General features: G+C 45.7%; 26 non-coding genes and 5 pseudogenes across 26 annotated transcripts; all 31 read right to left on the minus strand.

Moving 5' to 3' along the window:
• Window positions 1–18: 18 nt before the first annotated feature.
• On the minus strand, window positions 19–137 carry LOC147266389 (5S ribosomal RNA). The gene has a single exon (XR_015114050.1). It is a non-coding gene; the product is annotated as a 5S ribosomal RNA (ribosomal RNA).
• Window positions 138–447: 310 nt separating this feature from the next.
• Window positions 448–566, minus strand: LOC147266390 (5S ribosomal RNA). Its single transcript, XR_015114310.1, has one exon. It is a non-coding gene; the product is annotated as a 5S ribosomal RNA (ribosomal RNA).
• Window positions 567–876: 310 nt separating this feature from the next.
• Window positions 877–995, minus strand: LOC147266391 (5S ribosomal RNA). Its single transcript, XR_015115080.1, has one exon. It is a non-coding gene; the product is annotated as a 5S ribosomal RNA (ribosomal RNA).
• Window positions 996–1,304: 309 nt separating this feature from the next.
• Window positions 1,305–1,423, minus strand: LOC147266392 (5S ribosomal RNA). The gene has a single exon (XR_015115150.1). It is a non-coding gene; the product is annotated as a 5S ribosomal RNA (ribosomal RNA).
• Window positions 1,424–2,150: 727 nt separating this feature from the next.
• LOC147266393 (5S ribosomal RNA) lies at window positions 2,151–2,269 on the minus strand. The gene has a single exon (XR_015114210.1). It is a non-coding gene; the product is annotated as a 5S ribosomal RNA (ribosomal RNA).
• A 309-nt stretch (window positions 2,270–2,578) lies between these two features.
• On the minus strand, window positions 2,579–2,697 carry LOC147266394 (5S ribosomal RNA). Its single transcript, XR_015114652.1, has one exon. It is a non-coding gene; the product is annotated as a 5S ribosomal RNA (ribosomal RNA).
• A 310-nt stretch (window positions 2,698–3,007) lies between these two features.
• On the minus strand, window positions 3,008–3,126 carry LOC147266395 (5S ribosomal RNA). Its single transcript, XR_015113479.1, has one exon. It is a non-coding gene; the product is annotated as a 5S ribosomal RNA (ribosomal RNA).
• A 310-nt stretch (window positions 3,127–3,436) lies between these two features.
• LOC147266396 (5S ribosomal RNA) lies at window positions 3,437–3,555 on the minus strand (annotated as a pseudogene).
• A 729-nt stretch (window positions 3,556–4,284) lies between these two features.
• LOC147266397 (5S ribosomal RNA) lies at window positions 4,285–4,403 on the minus strand. Its single transcript, XR_015113231.1, has one exon. It is a non-coding gene; the product is annotated as a 5S ribosomal RNA (ribosomal RNA).
• Window positions 4,404–4,712: 309 nt separating this feature from the next.
• On the minus strand, window positions 4,713–4,831 carry LOC147266398 (5S ribosomal RNA; annotated as a pseudogene).
• A 309-nt stretch (window positions 4,832–5,140) lies between these two features.
• On the minus strand, window positions 5,141–5,259 carry LOC147266399 (5S ribosomal RNA). The gene has a single exon (XR_015113046.1). It is a non-coding gene; the product is annotated as a 5S ribosomal RNA (ribosomal RNA).
• Window positions 5,260–5,987: 728 nt separating this feature from the next.
• On the minus strand, window positions 5,988–6,106 carry LOC147266400 (5S ribosomal RNA). The gene has a single exon (XR_015114286.1). It is a non-coding gene; the product is annotated as a 5S ribosomal RNA (ribosomal RNA).
• A 309-nt stretch (window positions 6,107–6,415) lies between these two features.
• Window positions 6,416–6,534, minus strand: LOC147266401 (5S ribosomal RNA). Its single transcript, XR_015114051.1, has one exon. It is a non-coding gene; the product is annotated as a 5S ribosomal RNA (ribosomal RNA).
• Window positions 6,535–6,844: 310 nt separating this feature from the next.
• LOC147266402 (5S ribosomal RNA) lies at window positions 6,845–6,963 on the minus strand. Its single transcript, XR_015115420.1, has one exon. It is a non-coding gene; the product is annotated as a 5S ribosomal RNA (ribosomal RNA).
• Window positions 6,964–7,272: 309 nt separating this feature from the next.
• On the minus strand, window positions 7,273–7,391 carry LOC147266403 (5S ribosomal RNA). Its single transcript, XR_015113492.1, has one exon. It is a non-coding gene; the product is annotated as a 5S ribosomal RNA (ribosomal RNA).
• A 309-nt stretch (window positions 7,392–7,700) lies between these two features.
• Window positions 7,701–7,819, minus strand: LOC147266404 (5S ribosomal RNA). The gene has a single exon (XR_015113047.1). It is a non-coding gene; the product is annotated as a 5S ribosomal RNA (ribosomal RNA).
• Window positions 7,820–8,547: 728 nt separating this feature from the next.
• LOC147266405 (5S ribosomal RNA) lies at window positions 8,548–8,666 on the minus strand. The gene has a single exon (XR_015114870.1). It is a non-coding gene; the product is annotated as a 5S ribosomal RNA (ribosomal RNA).
• A 309-nt stretch (window positions 8,667–8,975) lies between these two features.
• Window positions 8,976–9,094, minus strand: LOC147266406 (5S ribosomal RNA). The gene has a single exon (XR_015114052.1). It is a non-coding gene; the product is annotated as a 5S ribosomal RNA (ribosomal RNA).
• A 310-nt stretch (window positions 9,095–9,404) lies between these two features.
• Window positions 9,405–9,523, minus strand: LOC147266407 (5S ribosomal RNA). Its single transcript, XR_015115421.1, has one exon. It is a non-coding gene; the product is annotated as a 5S ribosomal RNA (ribosomal RNA).
• A 309-nt stretch (window positions 9,524–9,832) lies between these two features.
• Window positions 9,833–9,951, minus strand: LOC147266408 (5S ribosomal RNA). The gene has a single exon (XR_015114806.1). It is a non-coding gene; the product is annotated as a 5S ribosomal RNA (ribosomal RNA).
• A 309-nt stretch (window positions 9,952–10,260) lies between these two features.
• Window positions 10,261–10,379, minus strand: LOC147266409 (5S ribosomal RNA). Its single transcript, XR_015113049.1, has one exon. It is a non-coding gene; the product is annotated as a 5S ribosomal RNA (ribosomal RNA).
• A 728-nt stretch (window positions 10,380–11,107) lies between these two features.
• LOC147266410 (5S ribosomal RNA) lies at window positions 11,108–11,226 on the minus strand (annotated as a pseudogene).
• A 309-nt stretch (window positions 11,227–11,535) lies between these two features.
• On the minus strand, window positions 11,536–11,654 carry LOC147266411 (5S ribosomal RNA). Its single transcript, XR_015114053.1, has one exon. It is a non-coding gene; the product is annotated as a 5S ribosomal RNA (ribosomal RNA).
• Window positions 11,655–11,964: 310 nt separating this feature from the next.
• On the minus strand, window positions 11,965–12,083 carry LOC147266412 (5S ribosomal RNA). The gene has a single exon (XR_015114271.1). It is a non-coding gene; the product is annotated as a 5S ribosomal RNA (ribosomal RNA).
• A 309-nt stretch (window positions 12,084–12,392) lies between these two features.
• LOC147266413 (5S ribosomal RNA) lies at window positions 12,393–12,511 on the minus strand. The gene has a single exon (XR_015115394.1). It is a non-coding gene; the product is annotated as a 5S ribosomal RNA (ribosomal RNA).
• A 309-nt stretch (window positions 12,512–12,820) lies between these two features.
• LOC147266414 (5S ribosomal RNA) lies at window positions 12,821–12,939 on the minus strand. Its single transcript, XR_015113050.1, has one exon. It is a non-coding gene; the product is annotated as a 5S ribosomal RNA (ribosomal RNA).
• Window positions 12,940–13,667: 728 nt separating this feature from the next.
• Window positions 13,668–13,786, minus strand: LOC147266415 (5S ribosomal RNA; annotated as a pseudogene).
• Window positions 13,787–14,095: 309 nt separating this feature from the next.
• On the minus strand, window positions 14,096–14,214 carry LOC147266416 (5S ribosomal RNA). Its single transcript, XR_015114054.1, has one exon. It is a non-coding gene; the product is annotated as a 5S ribosomal RNA (ribosomal RNA).
• Window positions 14,215–14,524: 310 nt separating this feature from the next.
• Window positions 14,525–14,643, minus strand: LOC147266417 (5S ribosomal RNA). The gene has a single exon (XR_015114272.1). It is a non-coding gene; the product is annotated as a 5S ribosomal RNA (ribosomal RNA).
• Window positions 14,644–14,953: 310 nt separating this feature from the next.
• LOC147266418 (5S ribosomal RNA) lies at window positions 14,954–15,072 on the minus strand. The gene has a single exon (XR_015115372.1). It is a non-coding gene; the product is annotated as a 5S ribosomal RNA (ribosomal RNA).
• Window positions 15,073–15,382: 310 nt separating this feature from the next.
• LOC147266419 (5S ribosomal RNA) lies at window positions 15,383–15,491 on the minus strand (annotated as a pseudogene).
• Between the last annotated feature and the right edge of the window lie 6,601 nt (window positions 15,492–22,092).

The following is a 22,092-nucleotide window of genomic DNA, read 5'->3' on the forward strand; positions in this document are numbered from 1 at the left end:
CTCACAATGAAACAAAAAAGCTTACAGCACCTGGTATTCCCAGGCGGTCTTCCATCCAAGTACTAACCAGGCCCGACCCTGCTAAGCTTCCGAGATCAGACGAGATCGGGCGTGTTCAGAGTGGTATGGCCGTAAGCCCTTGACTCTCACACACATGGGCTCTATATCCATTTCACTCACTTTACAACCTCAGAAAAAAAGTGATGCGCAACAGCCTCAGGGTCTTTTCACACGTCAAATAGGTGTCCTGTCAATACAAAGAAAAGAATGTTGATGTCATCGAGAGAAAAGTACTGCATCTGCCATCTGTCTTCTTCAAATTAACCACTGCATGAAATTCCATTCCAAAGCTGCAGAGGGCGCTTCAAGAAAAGGTGTGTGAGGGAAGCTCGCTCATACTGGTCCCCAAAGACTCAAAGCGGCCCTTTCCTCACAATGAAACAAAAAAGCTTACAGCACCTGGTATTCCCAGGCGGTCTTCCATCCAAGTACTAACCAGGCCCGACCCTGCTAAGCTTCCGAGATCAGACGAGATCGGGCGTGTTCAGAGTGGTATGGCTGTAAGCCCTTGACTCTAAGACACATGGGCTCCATATCCATTTCACTCACTTTACAACCTCAAAAAAAATGTGATGTGCAACAGCCTCACGGTCTTTTTACACACCAAATAGTTGTCCTGTCAATACAAAGAAAAGAATGTTGATGTCATCTAGAAAAAAGTACTGCATCTGCAATCTGTCTACTTCAAATTACACACTGCATGACATTCCATTCGAAAGCTGTGGAGGGCGCTTCAAGAAAAGTTGTGTGAGGGAAGCTCGCTCATGCTGGTCCCCAAACACTCAAAGCTGCCCTTTCCTCACAATGAAACAAAAAAGCTTACAGCACCTGGTATTCCCAGGCCATCTCCCATCCAAGTACTAACCAGGCCCGACACTGCTTAGCTTCCGAGATCAGAAGAGATCGGGCGTGTTCAGAGTGGTATGGCCGTAAGCCCTTGACTCTGACACACATGGGCTCTATATCCATTTCACACACTTTACAACCTCAGAAAAAAAGTGATGCGCAACAGCCTCAGGGTCTTTTCACACGCCAAATCGGTGTCCTGTCAATAAAAGAAAAGAATGTTGATGTCATCGAGAGAAAAGTACTGCATCTGCCATCTGTCTTCTTCAAATTAACCACTGCATGACATTCCATTCCAAAGCTGCGGAGGGCGCTTCAAGAAAAGGTGTGTGAGGGAAGCTCGCTCATGCTGGTCCCCAAAGACTCAAAGCTGCCCTTTCCTCACAAAGAAATAAAAAAGCTTACAGCACCTGGTATTCCCAGGCGGTCTTACATCCAAGTACTAACCAGGCCCGATCCTGCTTAGCTTCCGAGATCAGACGAGATCGGGCGTGTTCAGAGTGGTATGGCCGTAAGCCCTTGACTCTGACACACATGGGCTCTATATCCATTTCACACAATTTACAACCTCAGAAAAAAAGTGATGCGCAACAGCCTCAGGGTCTTTTCACACGCCAAATCGGTGTCCTGTCAATAAAAGAAAAGAATGTTGATGTCATCGAGAGAAAAGTACTGCATCTGCCATCTGTCTACTTCAAATTAACCACTGCATGACATTCCATTCCAAAGCTGTGGAGGGCGCTTCAAGAAAAGGTGTGTGAGGGAAGCTCGCTCATGCTGGTCCCCAAACACTCAAAGCGGCCCTTTCCTCACAATGAAACCAAAAAGCTTACAGCAACTGGTATTTCCAGGCGGTCTCCCATCCAAGTACTATCCAGGCCCGACCCTGCTTAGTTTCCGCGATCAGACGAGTTCAGAATGGTATGGCCGTAAGCCCCTGACTCTGACACACATGGGCTCTATATCCATTTCACACACTTTACAACCTCAGAAAAAAAGTGATGCGCAAAAGCCTCAGGGTCTTTTCACACGCCAAATCGGTGTCCTGTCAATAAAACAAAAGAATGTTGATGTCATCGAGAGAAAAGAACTGCATCTGCCATCTGTCTTCTTCAAATTAACCAATGCATGAAATTCCATTCCAAAGCTGCAGAGGGCGCTTCAAGAAAAGGTGTGTGAGGGAAGCTCGCTCATGCTGGTCCCCAAAGTCTCAAAGCGGCCCTTTCCTCACAATGAAACAAAAAAGCTTACAGCACCTGGTATTCCCAGGCGGTCTCCCATCCAAGTACTAACCAGGCCCGAACCGGCTTAGCTTCCGAGATCAGACGAGATCGGGCGTGTTCAGAGTGGTATGGCCGTAAGCCCTTGACTCTAACACACATGGGCTCTATATCCATTTCACACACTTTACAACCTCAGAAAAAAAGTGATGCGCAACAGCCTCAGGGTCTTTTCACACGCCAAATCGGTGTCCTGTCAATAAAAGAAAAGAATGTTGATGTCATCGAGAGAAAAGTACTGCATCTGCCATCTGTCTTCTTCAAATTAACCACTGCATGAAATTCCTTTCCAAAGCTGCAGAGGGCGCTTCAAGAAAAGGTGTGTGAGGGAAGCTCGCTCATACTGGTCCCCAAAGACTCAAAGCGGCCCTTTCCTCACAATGAAACAAAAAAGCTTACAGCACCTGGTATTCCCAGGCGGCCTTCCATCCAAGTACTAACCAGGCCCGACCCTGCTAAGCTTCCGAGATCAGACGAGATCGGGCGTGTTCAGAGTGGTATGGCCGTAAGCCCTTGACTCTCAGACACATGGGCTCTATATCCATTTCACTCACTTTACAACCTCAAAAAAAATGTGATGTGCAACAGCCTCACGGTCTTTTTACACACCAAATAGTTGTCCTGTCAATGCAAAGAAAAGAATGTTGATGTCATCTAGAGAAAAGTACTGCATCTGCAATCTGTCTTCTTCAAATTAACCACTGCATGAAATTCCATTCCAAAGCTGCAGAGGGCGCTTCAAGAAAAGGTGTGTGAGGGAAGCTCGCTCATGCTGGTCCCCAAAGACTCAAAGCGGCCCTTTCCTCACAATGAAACAAAAAAGCTTACAGCACCTGGTATTCCCAGGCGGTCTTCCATCCAAGTACTAACCAGGCCCGACCCTGCTAAGCTTCCGAGATCAGATGAGATCGGGCGTGTTCAGAGTGGTATGGCCGTAAGCCCTTGACTGTCACACACATGGGCTCTATATCCATTTCACTCACTTTACAACCTCAAAAAAAATGTGATGTGCAACAGCCTCACGGTCTTTTAACACACCAAATCGGTGTCCTGTCAGTAAAAGAAAAGAATGTTGATGTCATCTAGAGAAAAGTACTGCATCTGCCATCTGTCTACTTCAAATTACACGCTGCATGACATTCAATTTCAAAGCTGCAGAAAGGCGCTTCAAGAAAAGGTGTGTGAGGGAAGCTCGCTCATGCTGGTCCCCAAAGACTCAAAGCTGCCCTTTCCTCACAATGAAACAAAAAAGCTTAAAGCATCTGGGACTGCCTGGCAGTCTCCCATCCAAGTACTAACCAGGTCCGACCCTGCTTAGCTTCCGAGATCAGACGAGATCGGGCGTGTTCAGAGGGGTATGGCCGTAAGCCCTTGACTCTTACACACCTGGGCTCTATATCCATTTCACTCACTTTACAACCTTAAAAAAAAAGTGACGTGCAACAGCCTCACGGTCTTTTCACACGCCAAATAGGTGTCCTGTCGATAAAAGAAAAGAATGTTGATGTCATCTAGAGAAAAGTACTGCATCTGCCATCTGTCTACTTCAAATTACACGCTGCATGACATTCCATTTCAAAGCTGCAGAAAGGCGCTTCAAGAAAAGGTGTGTGAAGGAAGCTCGCTCATGCTGGTCCCCAAACACTCAAAGCTGCCCTTTCCTCACAATGAAACCAAAAAGCTTACAGCAACTGGTATTTCCAGGCTGTCTCCCATCCAAGTACTATCCAGGCCCGACCCTGCTTAGCTTCCGCGACCAGACGAGTTCAGAATGGTATGGCCGTAAGCCCTTGACTCTCACACACATGGGCTCTATATCCATTTCACTCACTTTACAACCTCAAAAAAATGTGATGTGCAACAGCCTCACGGTCTTTTTTACACACCAAATAGTTTTCCTGTCAATACAAAGAAAAGAATGTTGATGTCATCTAGAGAAAAGTACTGCATCTGCAATCTGTCTACTTCAAATTACACACTGCATGACATTCCATTCGAAAGCTGTGGAGGGCGCTTCAAGAAAAGGTGTGTGAGGGAAGCTCGCTCATGCTGGTCCCCAAAGACTCAAAGCTGCCCTTTCCTCACAAAGAAATAAAAAAGCTTACAGCACCTGGTATTCCCAGGCGGTCTTCCATCCAAGTACTAACCAGGCCCGACCCTGCTTAGATTCCGAGATCAGACGAGATCGGGTGTGTTCAGAGTGGTATGGCCGTAAGCCCTTGACTCTGACACACATGGGCTCTATATCCATTTCACACAATTTACAACCTCAGAAAAAAAGTGATGCGCAACAGCCTCAGGGTCTTTTCACACGCCAAATCGGTGTCATGTCAATAAAAGAAAAGAATGTTGATGTCATCGAGAGAAAAGTACTGCACCTGCCATCTGTCTTCTTCAAATTAACCACTGCATGATATTCCATTCCAAAGCTGCGGAGGGCGCTTCAAGAAAAGGTGTGTGAGGGAAGCTCGCTCATGCTGGTCCCCAAAGACTCAAAGCGGCCCTTTCCTCACAAAGAAACAAAAAAGCTTACAGCATCTGGTATTCCCAGGCGGTCTTCCATCCAAGTACTAACCAGTCCCGACCCGGCTTAGCTTCCGAGATCAGACAAGATCGGGCGTGTTCAGAGTGGTATGGCCGTAAGCCCTTGACTCTCACACACATGGGCTCTATATCCATTTCACACACTTTACAACCTCAGAAAAAAAGTGATGCGCAAAAGCCTCAGGGTCTTTTCACACGCCAAATCGGTGTCCTGTCAATAAAAGAAAAGAATGTTGATGTCATCTAGAGAAAAGTACTGCATCTGCCATCTGTCTTCTTCAAATTACACACTGCATGAAAATCCATTCCAAAGCTGTGGAGGGCGCTTCAAGAAAAGGTGTGTGAGGGAAGCTCGCTCATGCTGGTCCCCAAACACTCAAAGCTGCCCTTTCCTCACAATGAAACAAAAAAGCTTACAGCACCTGGTATTCCCAGGCGGCCTCCCATTCAAGTACTAACCAGGCCCGACACTGCTTAGCTTCCGAGATCAGACGAGATCGGGCGTGTTCAGAGTGGTATGGCCGTAAGCCCTTGACTCTTACACACATGGGCTCTATATCCATTTCACTCACTTTACAACCTCAGAAAAAAAGTGAAGCGCAACAGCCTCAGGGTCTTTTCACACGCCAAATAGGTGTACTGTCAATAAAAGAAAAGAATGTTGATGTCATCAAGAGAAAAGTACTGCATCTGCCATCTGTCTACTTTAAATTAACCACTGCATGACATTCCATTCCAAAGCTGTGGAGGGCGCTACAAGAAAAGGTGTGTGAGGGAAGCTCGCTCATGCTGGTCCCCAAACACTCAAAGCTGCCCTTTCCTCACAATGAAACCAAAAAGCTTACAGCAACTGGTATTTCCAGGCGGTCTCCCATCCAAGTACTATCCAGGCCCGACCCTGCTTAGTTTCCGCGATCAGACGAGTTCAGAATGGTATGGCCGTAAGCCCCTGACTCTGACACACATGGGCTCTATATCCATTTCACTCACTTTACAACCTCAGAAAAAAAGTGATGCGCAACAGCCTCAGGGTCTTTTCACACGTCAAATAGGTGTCCTGTCAATACAAAGAAAAGAATGTTGATGTCATCGAGAGAAAAGTACTGCATCTGCCATCTGTCTTCTTCAAATTAACCAAAGCATGACATTCCATTCCAAAGCTGCGGAGGGCGCTTCAAGAAAAGGTGTGTGAGGGAAGCTCGCTCATGCTGGTCCCCAAAGACTCAAAGCGGCCCTTTCCTCACAAAGAAACAAAAAAGCTTACAGCATCTGGTATTCCCAGGCGGTCTTCCATCCAAGTACTAACCAGTCCCGACCCTGCTTAGCTTCCGAGATCAGACGAGATCGGGCGTGTTCAGAGTGGTATGGCCGTAAGCCCTTGACTCTCACACACATGGGCTCTATATCCATTTCACACACTTTACAACCTCAGAAAAAAAGTGATGCGCAAAAGCCTCAGGGTCTTTTCACACGCCAAATCGGTGTCCTGTCAATAAAAGAAAAGAATGTTGATGTCATCGAGACGAAAGTACTGCATCTGCCATCTGTCTTCTTCAAATTAACCACTGCATGACATTCCATTCCAAAGCTGCAGAGGGCGCTTCAAGAAAAGGTGTGTGAGGGAAGCTCGCTCATGCTGGTCCCCAAAGACTCAAAGCGGCCCTTTCCTCACAATGAAACAAAAAAGCTTACAGCACCTGGTATTCCCAGGCGGTCTTCCATCCAAGTACTAACCAGGCCCGACCCTGCTAAGCTTCCGAGATCAGACGAGATCGGGCGTGTTCAGAGTGGTATGGCCGTAAGCCCTTGACTCTCACACACATGGGCTCTATATCCATTTCACTCACTTTACAACCTCAAAAAAAATGTGATGTGCAACAGCCTCACGGTCTTTTAACACACCAAATAGTTGTCCTGTCAATACAAAGAAAAGAATGTTGATGTCATCTCGAGAAAAGTACTGCATCTGCAATCTGTCTACTTCAAATTACACACTGCATGACATTCCATTCGAAAGCTGTGGAGGGCGCTTCAAGAAAAGGTGTGTGAGGGAAGCTCGCTCATGCTGGTCCCCAAACACTCAAAGCTGCCCTTTCCTCACAATGAAACAAAAAAGCTTACAGCACCTGGTATTCCCAGGCGGTCTCCCATCCAAGTACTAACCAGGCCCGACACTGCTTAGCTTCCGAGATCAGACGAGATCGGGCGTGTTCAGAGTGGTATGGCCGTAAGCCCTTGACTCTTACACACATGGGCTCTATATCCATTTCACTCACTTTACAACCTCAGAAAAAAAGTGAAGCGCAACAGCCTCAGGGTCTTTTCACACGCCAAATAGGTGTACTGTCAATAAAACAAAAGAATGTTGATGTCATCTAGAGAAAAGTACTGCATCTGCCATCTGTCTACTTTAAATTAACCACTGCATGACATTCCATTCCAAAGCTGTGGAGGGCGCTTCAAGAAAAGGTGTGTGAGGGAAGCTCGCTCATGCTGGTCCCCAAACACTCAAAGCTGCCCTTTCCTCACAATGAAACAAAAAAGCTTACAGCACCTGGTATTCCCAGGCGGTCTCCCATCCAAGTACTAACCAGGCCCGAAACTGCTTAGCTTCCGAGATCAGAAGAGATCGGGCGTGTTCAGAGTGGTATGGCCGTAAGCCCTTGACTCTCACACACATGGGCTCTATATCCATTTCACACACTTTACAACCTCAGAAAAAAAGTGATGCGCAAAAGCCTCAGGGTCTTTTCACACGCCAAATCGGTGTCCTGTCAATAAAAGAAAAGAATGTTGATGTCATCTAGAGAAAAGTACTGCATCTGCCATCTGTCTTCTTCAAATTACACACTGCATGAAAATCCATTCCAAAGCTGTGGAGGGCGCTTCAAGAAAAGGTGTGTGAGGGAAGCTCGCTCATGCTGGTCCCCAAACACTCAAAGCTGCCCTTTCCTCACAATGAAACAAAAAAGCTTACAGCACCTGGTATTCCCAGGCGGCCTCCCATTCAAGTACTAACCAGGCCCGACACTGCTTAGCTTCCGAGATCAGACGAGATCGGGCGTGTTCAGAGTGGTATGGCCGTAAGCCCTTGACTCTTACACACATGGGCTCTATATCCATTTCACTCACTTTACAACCTCAGAAAAAAAGTGAAGCGCAACAGCCTCAGGGTCTTTTCACACGCCAAATAGGTGTACTGTCAATAAAAGAAAAGAATGTTGATGTCATCAAGAGAAAAGTACTGCATCTGCCATCTGTCTACTTTAAATTAACCACTGCATGACATTCCATTCCAAAGCTGTGGAGGGCGCTACAAGAAAAGGTGTGTGAGGGAAGCTCGCTCATGCTGGTCCCCAAACACTCAAAGCTGCCCTTTCCTCACAATGAAACCAAAAAGCTTACAGCAACTGGTATTTCCAGGCGGTCTCCCATCCAAGTACTATCCAGGCCCGACCCTGCTTAGTTTCCGCGATCAGACGAGTTCAGAATGGTATGGCCGTAAGCCCCTGACTCTGACACACATGGGCTCTATATCCATTTCACTCACTTTACAACCTCAGAAAAAAAGTGATGCGCAACAGCCTCAGGGTCTTTTCACACGTCAAATAGGTGTCCTGTCAATACAAAGAAAAGAATGTTGATGTCATCGAGAGAAAAGTACTGCATCTGCCATCTGTCTTCTTCAAATTAACCAAAGCATGACATTCCATTCCAAAGCTGCGGAGGGCGCTTCAAGAAAAGGTGTGTGAGGGAAGCTCGCTCATGCTGGTCCCCAAAGACTCAAAGCGGCCCTTTCCTCACAAAGAAAAAAAAAAGCTTACAGCATCTGGTATTCCCAGGCGGTCTTCCATCCAAATACTAACCAGTCCCGACCCTGCTTAGCTTCCGAGATCAGACGAGATCGGGCGTGTTCAGAGTGGTATGGCCGTAAGCCCTTGACTCTCACACACATGGGCTCTATATCCATTTCACACACTTTACAACCTCAGAAAAAAAGTGATGCGCAAAAGCCTCAGGGTCTTTTCACACGCCAAATCGGTGTCCTGTCAATAAAAGAAAAGAATGTTGATGTCATCGAGACGAAAGTACTGCATCTGCCATCTGTCTTCTTCAAATTAACCACTGCATGACATTCCATTCCAAAGCTGCAGAGGGCGCTTCAAGAAAAGGTGTGTGAGGGAAGCTCGCTCATGCTGGTCCCCAAAGACTCAAAGCGGCCCTTTCCTCACAATGAAACAAAAAAGCTTACAGCACCTGGTATTCCCAGGCGGTCTTCCATCCAAGTACTAACCAGGCCCGACCCTGCTAAGCTTCCGAGATCAGACGAGATCGGGCGTGTTCAGAGTGGTATGGCCGTAAGCCCTTGACTCTCACACACATGGGCTCTATATCCATTTCACTCACTTTACAACCTCAAAAAAAATGTGATGTGCAACAGCCTCACGGTCTTTTAACACACCAAATAGTTGTCCTGTCAATACAAAGAAAAGAATGTTGATGTCATCTCGAGAAAAGTACTGCATCTGCAATCTGTCTACTTCAAATTACACACTGCATGACATTCCATTCGAAAGCTGTGGAGGGCGCTTCAAGAAAAGGTGTGTGAGGGAAGCTCGCTCATGCTTGTCCCCAAACACTCAAAGCTGCCCTTTCCTCACAATGAAACAAAAAAGCTTACAGCACCTGGTATTCCCAGGCGGTCTCCCATCCAAGTACTAACCAGGCCCGACACTGCTTAGCTTCCGAGATCAGACGAGATCGGGCGTGTTCAGAGTGGTATGGCCGTAAGCCCTTGACTCTTACACACATGGGCTCTATATCCATTTCACTCACTTTACAACCTCAGAAAAAAAGTGAAGCGCAACAGCCTCAGGGTCTTTTCACACGCCAAATAGGTGTACTGTCAATAAAACAAAAGAATGTTGATGTCATCTAGAGAAAAGTACTGCATCTGCCATCTGTCTACTTTAAATTAACCACTGCATGACATTCCATTCCAAAGCTGTGGAGGGCGCTTCAAGAAAAGGTGTGTGAGGGAAGCTCGCTCATGCTGGTCCCCAAACACTCAAAGCTGCCCTTTCCTCACAATGAAACAAAAAAGCTTACAGCACCTGGTATTCCCAGGCGGTCTCCCATCCAAGTACTAACCAGGCCCGAAACTGCTTAGCTTCCGAGATCAGAAAAGATCGGGCGTGTTCAGAGTGGTATGGCCGTAAGCCCTTGACTCTCACACACATGGGCTCTATATCCATTTCACACACTTTACAACCTCAGAATAAAAGTGATGCGCAAAAGCCTCAGGGTCTTTTCACACGCCAAATCGGTGTCCTGTCAATAAAAGAAAAGAATGTTGATGTCATCTAGAGAAAAGTACTGCATCTGCCATCTGTCTTCTTCAAATTACACACTGCATGAAAATCCATTCCAAAGCTGTGGAGGGCGCTTCAAGAAAAGGTGTGTGAGGGAAGCTCGCTCATGCTGGTCCCCAAACACTCAAAGCTGCCCTTTCCTCACAATGAAACAAAAAAGCTTACAGCACCTGGTATTCCCAGGCGGCCTCCCATTCAAGTACTAACCAGGCCCGACACTGCTTAGCTTCCGAGATCAGACGAGATCGGGCGTGTTCAGAGTGGTATGGCCGTAAGCCCTTGACTCTTACACACATGGGCTCTATATCCATTTCACTCACTTTACAACCTCAGAAAAAAAGTGAAGCGCAACAGCCTCAGGGTCTTTTCACACGCCAAATAGGTGTACTGTCAATAAAAGAAAAGAATGTTGATGTCATCAAGAGAAAAGTACTGCATCTGCCATCTGTCTACTTTAAATTAACCACTGCATGACATTCCATTCCAAAGCTGTGGAGGGCGCTACAAGAAAAGGTGTGTGAGGGAAGCTCGCTCATGCTGGTCCCCAAACACTCAAAGCTGCCCTTTCCTCACAATGAAACCAAAAAGCTTACAGCAACTGGTATTTCCAGGCGGTCTCCCATCCAAGTACTATCCAGGCCCGACCCTGCTTAGTTTCCGCGATCAGACGAGTTCAGAATGGTATGGCCGTAAGCCCCTGACTCTGACACACATGGGCTCTATATCCATTTCACTCACTTTACAACCTCAGAAAAAAAGTGATGCGCAACAGCCTCAGGGTCTTTTCACACGTCAAATAGGTGTCCTGTCAATACAAAGAAAAGAATGTTGATGTCATCGAGAGAAAAGTACTGCATCTGCCATCTGTCTTCTTCAAATTAACCAAAGCATGACATTCCATTCCAAAGCTGCGGAGGGCGCTTCAAGAAAAGGTGTGTGAGGGAAGCTCGCTCATGCTGGTCCCCAAAGACTCAAAGCGGCCCTTTCCTCACAAAGAAACAAAAAAGCTTACAGCATCTGGTATTCCCAGGCGGTCTTCCATCCAAGTACTAACCAGTCCCGACCCTGCTTAGCTTCCAAGATGAGAAGAGATCGGGCGTGTTCAGAGTGGTATGGCCGTAAGCCCTTGACTCTCACACACATGGGCTCTATATCCATTTCACACACTTTACAACCTCAGAAAAAAAGTGATGCGCAAAAGCCTCAGGGTCTTTACACACGCCAAATCGGTGTCCTGTCAATAAAAGAAAAGAATGTTGATGTCATCGAGACAAAAGTACTGCATCTGCCATCTGTCTTCTTCAAATTAACCACTGCATGACATTCCATTCCAAAGCTGCAGAGGGCGCTTCAAGAAAAGGTGTGTGAGGGAAGCTCGCTCATGCTGGTCCCCAAAGACTCAAAGCGGCCCTTTCCTCACAATGAAACAAAAAAGCTTACAGCACCTGGTATTCCCAGGCGGTCTTCCATCCAAGTACTAACCAGGCCCGACCCTGCTAAGCTTCCGAGATCAGACGAGATCGGGCGTGTTCAGAGTGGTATGGCCGTAAGCCCTTGACTCTCACACACATGGGCTCTATATCCATTTCACTCACTTTACAACCTCAAAAAAAATGTGATGTGCAACAGCCTCACGGTCTTTTAACACACCAAATAGTTGTCCTGTCAATACAAAGAAAAGAATGTTGATGTCATCTAGAGAAAAGTACTGCATCTGCCATCTGTCTTCTTCAAATTAACCACTGCATGACATTCCATTCCAAAGCTGCGGAGGGCGCTTCAAGAAAAGGTGTGTGAGGGAAGCTCGCTCATGCTGGTCCCCAAAGACTCAAAGCGGCCCTGTCCTCAAAATGAAACAAAAAAGCTTACAGCACCTGGTATTCCCAGGCGGTCTCCCATCCAAGTACTAAACAGGCCCGACCCTGCTAAGCTTCCGAGATCAGACGAGATCGGGCGTGTTCAGAGTGGTATGGCCGTAAGCCCTTGACTCTCACACACATGGGCTCTATATCCATTTCACTCACTTTACAACCTCAAAAAAATGTGATGTGCAACAGCCTCACGGTCTTTTTACACACCAAATAGTTGTCCTGTCAATACAAAGAAAAGAATGTTGATGTCATCTAGAGAAAAGTACTGCATCTGCAATCTGTCTACTTCAAATTACACACTGCATGACATTCCATTCGAAAGCTGTGGAGGGCGCTTCAAGAAAAGGTGTGTGAGGGAAGCTCGCTCATGCTGGTCCCCAAAGACTCAAAGCGGCCCTTTCCTCACAATGAAACAAAAAAGCTTACAGCACCTGGTATTCCCAGGCGGTCTTCCATCCAAGTACTAACCAGGACCGACCCTGCTAAGCTTCCGAGATCATACGAGATCGGGCGTGTTCAGAGTGGTATGGCCGTAAGCCCTTGACTCTCACACACATGGGCTCTATATCCATTTCACACACTTTACAACCTCAGAAAAAAAGTGATGCGCAAAAGCCTCAGGGTCTTTTCACACGCCAAATCGGTGTCCTGTCAATAAAAGAAAAGAATGTTGATGTCATCTAGAGAAAAGTACTGCATCTGCCATCTGTCTTCTTCAAATTACACACTGCATGAAAATCCATTCCAAAGCTGTGGAGGGCGCTTCAAGAAAAGGTGTGTGAGGGAAGCTCGCTCATGCTGGTCCCCAAACACTCAAAGCTGCCCTTTCCTCACAATGAAACAAAAAAGCTTACAGCACCTGGTATTCCCAGGCGGCCTCCCATTCAAGTACTAACCAGGCCCGACACTGCTTAGCTTCCGAGATCAGACGAGATCGGGCGTGTTCAGAGTGGTATGGCCGTAAGCCCTTGACTCTTACACACATGGGCTCTATATCCATTTCACTCACTTTACAACCTCAGAAAAAAAGTGAAGCGCAACAGCCTCAGGGTCTTTTCACACGCCAAATAGGTGTACTGTCAATAAAAGAAAAGAATGTTGATGTCATCAAGAGAAAAGTACTGCATCTGCCATCTGTCTACTTTAAATTAACCACTGCATGACATTCCATTCCAAAGCTGTGGAGGGCGCTACAAGAAAAGGTGTGTGAGGGAAGCTCGCTCATGCTGGTCCCCAAACACTCAAAGCTGCCCTTTCCTCACAATGAAACCAAAAAGCTTACAGCAACTGGTATTTCCAGGCGGTCTCCCATCCAAGTACTATCCAGGCCCGACCCTGCTTAGTTTCCGCGATCAGACGAGTTCAGAATGGTATGGCCGTAAGCCCCTGACTCTGACACACATGGGCTCTATATCCATTTCACTCACTTTACAACCTCAGAAAAAAAGTGATGCGCAACAGCCTCAGGGTCTTTTCACACGTCAAATAGGTGTCCTGTCAATACAAAGAAAAGAATGTTGATGTCATCGAGAGAAAAGTACTGCATCTGCCATCTGTCTTCTTCAAATTAACCAAAGCATGACATTCCATTCCAAAGCTGCGGAGGGCGCTTCAAGAAAAGGTGTGTGAGGGAAGCTCGCTCATGCTGGTCCCCAAAGACTCAAAGCGGCCCTTTCCTCACAAAGAAACAAAAAAGCTTACAGCATCTGGTATTCCCAGGCGGTCTTCCATCCAAGTACTAACCAGTCCCGACCCTGCTTAGCTTCCAAGATGAGAAGAGATCGGGCGTGTTCAGAGTGGTATGGCCGTAAGCCCTTGACTCTCACACACATGGGCTCTATATCCATTTCACACACTTTACAACCTCAGAAAAAAAGTGATGCGCAAAAGCCTCAGGGTCTTTACACACGCCAAATCGGTGTCCTGTCAATAAAAGAAAAGAATGTTGATGTCATCGAGACAAAAGTACTGCATCTGCCATCTGTCTTCTTCAAATTAACCACTGCATGAAATTCCATTCCAAAGCTGCAGAGGGCGCTTCAAGAAAAGGTGTGTGAGGGAAGCTCGCTCATGCTGGTCCCCAAAGACTCAAAGCGGCCCTTTCCTCACAATGAAACAAAAAAGCTTACAGCACCTGGTATTCCCAGGCGGTCTTCCATCCAAGTACTAACCAGGCCCGACCCTGCTAAGCTTCCGAGATCAGACGAGATCGGGCGTGTTCAGAGTGGTATGGCCGTAAGCCCTTGACTCTCACACACATGGGCTCTATATCCATTTCACTCACTTTACAACCTCAAAAAAAATGTGATGTGCAACAGCCTCACGGTCTTTTTACACACCAAATAGTTGTCCTGTCAATACAAAGAAAAGAATGTTGATGTCATCTAGAGAAAAGTACTGCATCTGCCATCTGTCTTCTTCAAATTAACCACTGCATGACATTCCATTCCAAAGCTGCGGAGGGCGCTTCAAGAAAAGGTGTGTGAGGGAAGCTCGCTCATGCTGGTCCCCAAAGACTCAAAGCGGCCCTGTCCTCAAAATGAAACAAAAAAGCTTACAGCACCTGGTATTCCCAGGCGGTCTCCCATCCAAGTACTAAACAGGCCCGACCCTGCTAAGCTTCCGAGATCAGACGAGATCGGGCGTGTTCAGAGTGGTATGGCCGTAAGCCCTTGACTCTCACACACATGGGCTCTATATCCATTTCACTCACTTTACAACCTCAAAAAAATGTGATGTGCAACAGCCTCACGGTCTTTTTACACACCAAATAGTTGTCCTGTCAATACAAAGAAAAGAATGTTGATGTCATCTAGAGAAAAGTACTGCATCTGCAATCTGTCTACTTCAAATTACACGCTGCATGACATTCAATTTCAAACCTGCGGAAAAACGCTTCAAGAAAAGGTGTGTGAGGGAAGCTCGCTCATGCTGGTCCCCAAAGACTCAAAGCTGCCCTTTCCTCACAAAGAAACAAAAAAGCTTACAGCACCTCGTATTCCCAGGCGGTCTTCCATCCAAGTACTAAACAGGCCCAACCCTGCTCAGCTTCCGAGATCAGACGAGATCGGGCGTGTTCAGAGTGGTATGGCCGTAAGCCCTTGACTGTGACACATATGGGCTCTATATCCATTTCACACACTTTACAACCTCAGAAAAAAAGTGATGCGCAACAGCCTCAGGGTTTTTTCACACGCCAAATAGGTGTCCTGTCAATACAACGAAAAGAATGTTAATGTCATCGAGAGAAAACTACTGCATCTGCCATCTGTCTACTTCAAATTACACGCTGCATGACATTCAATTTCAAAGCTGCGAAAGGCGCTTCAAGAAAAGGTGTGTGAGGGAAGCTCGCTCATGCTGGTCCCCAAAGACTCAAAGCTGCCCTTTCCTCACAATGAAACAAAAAAGCTTACAGCACCTGGTATTCCCAGGCGGTCTCCCATCCAAGTACTAACCAGGCCCGACCCTGCTTAGCTTCCGAGATCCGGCGTGTTCAGAGTGGTAAGGCCATAAGCCCTTGACTCTGACATACATGGGCTCTATATCCATTTCACTCACTTTACAACCTCAGAAAAAACGTGATGCGCAACAGCCTCAGGGACTTTTCACACGCCAAATAGGTGTCCTGTCAATATAAAGAAAAGAATGTTGATGTCATCTAGAGAAAAGTACTGCATCTGCCATCTGTCTTCTTCAAATTACACGCTGCATGACATTCAATTTCAAAGCTGCGGAAAGGCGCTTCAAGAAGAAGTGCGTGAGGGAAGCTCGCTCATGCTGGTCCCCAAAGACTCAAAGCTGCCCTTTCCTCAAGCTGAAGTTAAAAGAATTGCAAATTAATCCTTCACAGGTACTTGTTCACAGAGATGGATGAAATAAAAATTGAATATATTCTAGTATTATAAAAATACAATGAACTAAATTATTAACAATGAGTAAGAGGATTTTCAAAACAAAACAAACAGTGTCTTTCTTGGTTCTGAACTTTCGCTTCACTGAAAATAAAAATCTTTTTTAGTTGGATAGTTTCACATAAAATACCCTCAAGTCATCCTTTACACCTCAATTGTAAGGAAAAAAAGTTTCCTCTACAAAAGATAACCCTTTTGTTTTTTTAAAATATACATCATATTTAATCCCTTTCAGAATCCTTAAGTTACCTTCTAAACCGGTATTCTTTAATTTACAACAACTAAAACTCAATATTTTACCTGTGGGCACACACACATTCATATGAAACACCTTAAATTTAATTTTTACCTGTTTCAGGCCTGTTTATTGAAGCTCGTGTGCGGTCGGGGCTTCACAACTGTAATGGCCGCTTCACTCGCAGCTGAGCACACAATAAAAGCAAGTGCATGTGTATGTTAGTCCTCAAAAATCCAGGGTTTTATTAGAAGGGGGAGAACGGGAATGGAGGATGAGAGTCTGAATGGTAATGGCAATGGCGGTGGAAGTCACAATCCAAACACTCACACGCAATGGCGGGACAGCGAAAGTCACGAAGAAGAAAACACAGCAGGACAAGGCACAGCAGAACAGCAGAGCCATCGGATGGAAACCCGTCTCTCTCTCTCCAATGTCCGTCTCCTTCAAGCATATTATCTTAATTTAGCCACAATTATCAAACATTATCTCGTGTCGAATTCGCATTACCTTTACTTTCGCTCCAAACATATTACAACGCTAAAGCTACGATCTGCTGGCACATTAGCACGGAATGCTATCCCTAGCTAGCACGTCGCTAACCATGTACACATCCAGTCTCTTTTCACTATAACAGTTAGATAAAGCGCAAATACAGGCATAAATATTCACCTCTCGAAGGTCACACAGAAGTTTATATCAGGACCACCAGTCGTCGACCTCCAAAATAAACTTAAATGCTCTCCACACAAACGATGCCTCCCCTCTTAACCCTCTGATCATTGCCTGTGTTTCTCTCCCCATGCGCGCTAACTACTCACCTCACAAACCTGCGCCACTAGTCCCACCCCTTACACAGTAACTTTCCTCTCATTGGCTTTTGCGGTCTTAATACACCCAAAGATAAGACAGGAATGAAATGATTGACAGGTAACAATTGAGGTTACATATAAACACGGCTTCTTCCCCTCTCCTTATTCTCAGATCACTGATCTTTTACAGACTCAGAGAACTTAAAGACCTTTATATGAATTTATTTTTTAACTGTAAATAGTTTTACTTTTTAAATGTTACATATTATATTTATGCTTTTAACCTGCTCACATTATAACCAATTTTAAAGATCATGAACTCTATTTATTTTTGAACTTTTTAACACATCTCTTTCTGCTTTTTATGCGATGTAATTTATTTGATTTTTGTACAGGGCTACGTGTTGTATGATAACAAGAGTGTATATTGTTTACAATGTGTTACAGTCAATGGGTGGCACGGTGGTACCGTTGTTAACAGTGTCGCCTCAAAGCAAGTTCAAGTCCTGGCTCGAGCACAGGTTCTTTCTGTGTGGTGTGTGCATGTTCTCTCCGTGCCTGCGTGGGTATTCTGTCTGCAATGGACTGGCTACCTGTCCAAGGTGAAACCTGCCTCTCACCTGAAAGCCACTGGGAAAGGCTCCAGCCTCCCCCTGCAACCCTTAACAGAAATAAGCTGGGATGCATGGAAGTATAGAAAGCGGATACAATGAAGCGCATACAAATTTTTCGAATGCATGAAAAAGTCTCACCTTTTGTTTTTTTCATATTGGTTAGTTTGGAAGCATGGAATTTCTGACAAAGCCTAAGTTTGTATTGTTTATTCACTGATTTTTCTGACAATTTACAAACAAAGCTTTCAAAACTGAGAGGACAAGCAGTGGTGTTTAAGATCAACACCCAACATGGGGCTTGAACCAACAACCCTGAGACTAAGAGTCTCATGCTCGACTGACTGAGCTAATCAGGTTACGTCAGTGTAAGTCCCATAGCATGAAGCGGTCAGAGTGAGAGACTCACAGTCCTGTGAGTGATCACCCACCCATCTATCCATCCATCCATCCATCCATCCATCCATCCATCCATCCATTTTTCCGCTTATCCTGTTAAGTGTCACAGGGTGGGGCTGGAGCCTATCCCAGAGGGGACATTACCTTGGACAGGTCAGTGGTCCATCGCAGTCCACCGCAGCCAACAAATACTGTTGTGTGACACGTAAATTGTGTGTACTGTAAAATGGTTCAGTCTATCAGAAAGCTTCATGAATTCACAGGCAAAATACAGATGTCGCACACATTAATTTGTGGAGGCTCGAGATGTAAAAAGTAAAGTCAACTCTCTGTGTTTTTTGGACTAATTTGCAAGCATTTTCAACATTTTGGCTAGCTGCTAAATCTGGCTAGCATGATGTGCACCGAGTGTAATTATCAATGCAAATGTGGCAGGATGAGAGGTCCCATCCTAGCAGTGAGACTGGTTGGTGATGCCTGACTTGGCTTGTACCATCATTAGCCAACCAGTGTGAGGCGCTGCTCTATAAATAGGGGCAGCATCTACCTGGTCAATCTCTTGCTCTTGGGGTCCGCGGTCCTCCCACTTCCTGGTCACCTCGCTTCCGCCTCTGATCGCCTCACGTCTGCCTTCTCGCCACCGTCTGTGCTGGTATGTAGCAGTAGCTCCCTGTAGCTCGTGTTGCATGCTGATCATGCACGTTTTTCATATTCACGTGTTTAATTGTAGGCGTCCGGCTTTTGGGACACGGTCCCTTAATCGCCGCTAGTGGGGAAACACCCCCCCCCCCCCGCCGATCTGACGTGCAGAGGCTGTTTGCCACAGCATACTAGCTGTGAAACCCTTTGCTCTGCATGCGTGCGATCTACACCTGATTGGCACAGCTGGTGAGCCGTGACACTGAGGAAGAACTAGCTGCTGCTTTGCTACCGGGCGCTGTCTTGCCGGACTATCCTGCTTTGCCAGATGCTCCTGCTTTGCTCTGGCTGCTGTTTGGCTACAGACTACCCTGCTTTGCTCTGGCTGTTTGGCTACAGACTACCCAGCTTTGTTACAGGCTCCTGCTCTATTAGCCTGCTCTGCTACTAGCCTGTTCTGCGACCTACTGGCCATCTACACATGTTTTGCTTGTTTGTTTGTTCACTGTTTACTGTGTTCACTGGAGTGCTCTGCTTCTGTGTTAATGAATTGGAATCCGCTGTGTGTTGAACTGGAGGTTGTTGCAGTAATTCACCTTGTTTAACCAGGGTCTGCCAGATCCTGATGTCCACCGTGTGGCGCCACTGAACTGTACTTCATGGTGCTCTGAAGGTTTGGATCTGCATTGTTTCCCATTTCTCCGCTTGGGCTTCAGGGTGTAGCAAGCTGCTGGATGGCTATCCGTTAGCTCCCTGGTCTAGCAATGGAGAAATGAACTCGTTTCTGGTTATTTTGGGTTGTATTATTTTTCCTTGCTAATTTGTTTTTAATAATTAAATCTTGTTTCTCGAATTAATTTTTAAATTGTGGTTTGAGTTTGGTTCTGGTTTGTGGTTTTTTTTTTTTTTTAGTTTTGGTGTTAAATTATAATTCTTGTCATTTCGTTTCAGGTACTGGGAGCTCACGGTCCTGGCGTCGCTTTTCCTCTTGTGTGCTGTGCACCCCTGTTTTGCTTTAATCATGTGTTTTTAAATGTGATGTCCCAATTGATCAGGGTGTCTTCTGCCTTGGGATCCCTCACCCCCACTGGTAAGCTCCAGACTTGTTTAGATTCATTCTTGTTCTTTTTAATCTGCTGGCCTGTTTACAATAAAATATTTTTGTCATGGAACCACGTCTCCTGCCAATTAGTAAATGAACCTGTGAGTGCGTTTTGGTCGGTACGTTAACTATTTCCTTGGGCGAAATTCCCAAGGTGGTGTTGTCCGGCTTTGGTCACTATTATATTTTAATAAGTGCACCCCCCACTCGTGTGTCGCCACACAAACTGGAAACTTCACTTAGCCTCCACTGGCCTACAGACTTTGCGCCAGTGTCTACAATAAATGCAATCGCTACTCACCAAATGACTGTGATTGAGATGGATGATAACCAAGGCTCTGGCCTCACGTGCAGCTCAGGAGATTCTCCTTGCGTCCATCAGGCAAAGATACTGCATGATACTGTTTTATTTACAGTGAAGTACTGTATTTTAGCATTACAGCATAGTTCTGTTAAACAGTCATGGGGTGTAATTTAACAGATTCCTATTAGAATTAACAGCAAAGTACTGTATTTTTATAAACAGGGTGATACTGTTGAAATCTTGTAGTACACTGCAAGCAATTGCTGTAAATGTACAAGTCCCACCGCTTTCATAGAATTCATCACTGGATTCAGGACGACCCCTGCTACTCGGCTGCGGTGGGCGGGAGGAGGCTCAGGCCCAAACAACACTGACTGCAGCTTTAATTTAATCCGAGGTTGATGTAATACTCTGAGAAATCAGTGGTATTTATTTCATGATTTTCATAGGAATAAGTTAAGAATAAAATGCCAGTTCATGGTTAAGCTAAAATTTACATTAGTATTATGAAGAAGATATTAAAATATTTGTTTAAAATTTAACTTTAAAAAAAACATCATTTCATGGGGTGTGAATGTCTTTTAAAAATGTTAAAGTAATTCTATTACGTTAGGTTACGTGCGTGAGTTCATGACCTTTAGTGTTTACACTTCCGGGAGAAACGAGCGCGAGGAAGGAGCATCGTGTGAATGGCGTAACGTTATCGGAGTTTGGAGACTGTGTTGTCGGAGAGGAGTTTTTATCGGTAACGGACTGTGAACTGTAATTGACCGACGTGATCGGAGTGCGTGAGTCGGATTCTCCGCCACCGATTGTGTTTTGAGCACCAGGCAAGTCCAGTTACAGAAGCTAGCGGGAGCTAGGCTAACGCTGTCCACGCTGAAGGGAGACGCCGCAGCACGGACGGGACAGGAGCTTCGGATAGTCGCCTCGGGAGAGAGTCGTTAATGGAGGACGCGTCACTGCTGCCGAAGGAGTCGGAGGATGTGCCGCTGCTGCCGAATCACGGAGGTCTGTTGCTGCGGGCTGCTGCGAGCGGGACGGTTGCTGCCACAACGAGCGAGGGATTCATCGGCTGCGGTCCGGTATTGTTGACTTCACCGACACACGGGGGGATCTGGTAAAGGTTTCCATCATGAGCTCCAATTAAAGCGGGCCAACGAAAGTAAACATGAGTGCACTCGAAATAAAATTAGACAGTTGAAAAAAAGACAAACAATATACCCCGGGGTTCTTTTTATTTTCTATAGTCTTGTTTATTCAAGGTTTGAATGTGTTTTTCTGCAAGCTTTTAATACATTTTCTAAACTGAAATCTTGTGTTGGTTTCATTGAATTTGTGTGTTGTTACTGAAGCTTTACAGCAGAGTTTAAAGGTCAAGTGTACTCCCCATAGCCTCATTTGAATATTTAAGAGTGAGAATCATACATTGCCCTAGATTGATATTAATTATTCCAGATGGGACTTTTACCATACAAGATATTTGAAATGAGTTAGTGTTCCCTGTAAGCCTAAGGTGGGTTTTAATATTGGAGCCGGTGGTAAAAGGGTTACATTTAGAAATCTAAACCCCTGCTACCATGAGCACACATGGAAATAAAGACTCAACTGACCGCTCGGTCTACTTCAGCTAGCACACTGAACAATACTGTTGTTTACTTGCTAGCTGATAAGTGAGCAGCTGATGTTTGCAATAACATTGAAATAAACTAAAAATAGAGTCAATAGCTCAAATCCTATCACCACCAAAGGAGCCACGTCTTTAACACTTCAATCTCATAGCGACTCCTCAGGATTTCTTCTTCTCTCCATTGCATTTTGTAGGAGGCTCCTGCCGGTCCACACTGCCTTCCCCCTAACAGATTCAGCTACTGAGACTAAAGTTCGTTAGTGAGCTCAATGCATAAAAGTGACGTAATATTTGTTGAAAACTAAATAGGCGTGAAGCTGTAACCTCACATGAACACTTGAAGTCTAGATTTCAGCTGCATGTGAAGAAATCAGCATAAAATCCTTGTGTTGGTGTTTAAACCTGGACTACCAGAACCAGGCTAAGAGGTGTTTGTCTGTTAGCTGTGAAGCAAACTGAAACATGAAGGCTTT

Source organism: Aulostomus chinensis, chromosome 4, assembly GCF_037954235.1.
Source record: "Aulostomus chinensis isolate RoL2024-O1b breed Wild chromosome 4, RoL_Achi_v1.0, whole genome shotgun sequence".
Lineage (NCBI taxonomy): Eukaryota > Metazoa > Chordata > Actinopteri > Syngnathiformes > Aulostomidae > Aulostomus > Aulostomus chinensis.